A 2,500-nucleotide genomic window follows, 5' to 3' on the forward strand; every position below is an offset into this window, starting at 1 on the left:
GATTGTTATTATTATTATTATTATTATTATTATTATTATTATTATTATTATTATTATTATTATTATTATTATTATTATTAATAGCAGACACTCACTATCGCTCGCATTTGCTAGTTCCCATATCCGTACTATACCCTTACCCATATCTGTACCGTACCCATACCCATACCTATATCCATACCCATACCCATATCCGTTCCGTACCCATACCCATACTCATACCCATATCCGTACCATACCCATACCTATACTTATACCCATATTCGTACCATACCCATATCTGTACCATACCAATACCTATACCCACACCCATACCCGTACCGATACCCATACCCATATCCTTACCATACCCATACCTATACCCAAACGCATATCCATTCCATACCGATACCCATATCCCTACTATACCATTCTGGACACTTATTAAAATGTTATTCTTGAAAGACGTCTTCACAACTCCAGGATCCTTTGGAGCCGTCTTCGGCTCCTGAAGCATTCCTGGAGAAATGTCCATTGGATTATAACGTCTTCTTAAATTCTTCAAGACTGCAGGATTCTGTGAAGCCGTCTTCACCTCCTCAACGGAATGCAGGTGGTTCACATTTACCACATGAGGTTAATTAAACACTTCATAAATTCTGAAGGTCAAGCAAGTTATATTTTGATTTGAAAAACCTGTACATTACTTTTATATAAAAAAATTATGTTCTTACAAATCTATAAACATTTTGTTCATAGTACTCATCTCAAAACATTTTATTTAATAATAAAACATGGAAAATGGAAGAGGGAAGGGCGAGGGGAGGGAAGAGGGATGGGAAAGAAGGATGGGGAAGGGAGGGTGAAGGGGAAGGGAAGGTGAAAGGAAGGGGAGGGGGGGTGACGGGGGGAGGGAAGGGGGGAAGGGGAAATGGGGAGGTGAAAGGAGGGGAAGGGGAGGGGAGAGGAAGGGGGAGGGTAGGGGAGGGGAGGGGAGAGGGAGGGGAAGGGTGGGGAGGGGAAAGGGAAGGGGAAGGGTGACAGGTAGGGGAGGGGGGAGAGGAAGGGGGAAGGGTAGGGAGGGGAAAGGGAAGGGAAAGGGAGGGGAAGGGGAGGGAGTGGGAAGGAATGGGGAAGGGTGACGGGAGGGGAGGGAGGGGAAGGGGAGGGGGAAGGGAGGTGAAAGGGAGGGGGAAGGGAGAGGAAAGGGAAGGGGAGAGGGAAAGGGAAAGGGAAAGGAAGGGGGAAGAAGAGGAGGGGGGATGGGGAGGTGAAAGGGAGGGGAATGGGGAGGTGAAAGGGAGGGCGAATGGGGAGGGGAGGGGAAGGAAGGAAGGGTGATGGGGAGGGGAGGGGAGGGGAAGGGGAGGTGAAAGAGAGGGGAAGGGGAGCGGAGGGGAAGGGGGAGGGAAAGGGAAGGGGAGAGGGAAAGGGAAAGGGAGATGGAAAGGGAAAGATAGGGAGAAGGGCGAGGTGAAAGGGAGGGGGGAAGCGGAGGGCAGGGGAAGGGGAGAGGGGAATGGAAGGGGAGGGACACACACACACACAGAAAGGCACCTAAGGAAATTAATATAATAGATTATTGAGAAGATGAACCCTATTCATATGCAACAAGCCAACAAGGGCCATTGACTTGAAATTCAAGCTTTCAAAAAATATTTTTATTATATTATTATTATTATAATTATTATTATTGCTCAGAAAGTAAACCCTATACATAAAGAGCAAGCCTACAGGGGCCGTTAATTTGAAATTCAAATGCGTGTAAAGAAGACTTATCAATGATACAGACCCAAGCAATGACATAATTAAAACTACTGAAGACTAACTGGCAACCGAGGGCAAGAAAAGATATATTGGAGGCCACTGACTGATTACTGGTAGTTGAGGGCATCAAGATTTTGGGTACGGTTGTTGTTCATTTCCTGTCTTCTGTTTGAGTGTGTTTATCCACGTAAGTTTTTTTGTCAATTCATTTATTTTAATTCTTTATTTATTAAAATTATTCTTGTATCATTTGTCTTTTGGAGTTTGATGCTTAAATGCTTAATTATTTATTTATATATTTTTGTAAGATTTTATTAAAATTTCAAATAAGTTGTTTAGGAAAATAATCTCGAGAAAAATTAAGAATTTATCCATCTATCTATATATAAATATATATACAAATATTTTGAGAAATAAAAGAAAAAATAATTTTGAGCAGAAAACGTTCTATAAACATGTGCATTGTAAGGTTTCGTTTGTCGGTGAGGGGAATTTGAAAATAACCGTTAGCATTAGCGCCGCTTTCGTCCGATGGATTCGGAGTATCCTGGGATGTTGGGCGGGGGGGATGATTTGAATAAGGCAAGTGGACTGATAGTCTTTTAATTATGATTCTTTTTCTTGCAAGTAATCTAATTTCAAAGATTAGCTAACAGCAGTAACGTATGGTTTAACATTCACTTGTGATCGTTACAAATTCTAGCGCTCTGTCCTGCCGCCTCTTCACGGAATTGTTGAACCAGGGGTCATGACA

The 2,500-nt window shown here is 42.7% G+C and overlaps 1 protein-coding gene across 1 annotated transcript in view; it reads left to right on the top strand.

Annotated features, from left to right (window-relative positions):
* Positions 1 to 1,808: 1,808 nt before the first annotated feature.
* The window catches only part of LOC136832099 (hemocyte protein-glutamine gamma-glutamyltransferase-like), a 29,803-nt gene continuing 29,111 nt past the window's right edge, over positions 1,809 to 2,500 (top strand). Inside the window, exon 1 of the mRNA XM_067092751.1 lies at positions 1,809 to 1,933. The gene's annotated coding sequence lies outside the window, so the exon portion shown is untranslated. The remainder of the gene's footprint in view (positions 1,934 to 2,500) is intronic.

The sequence above is a fragment of the Macrobrachium rosenbergii genome, chromosome 49, assembly GCF_040412425.1.
Source record: "Macrobrachium rosenbergii isolate ZJJX-2024 chromosome 49, ASM4041242v1, whole genome shotgun sequence".
Lineage (NCBI taxonomy): Eukaryota > Metazoa > Arthropoda > Malacostraca > Decapoda > Palaemonidae > Macrobrachium > Macrobrachium rosenbergii.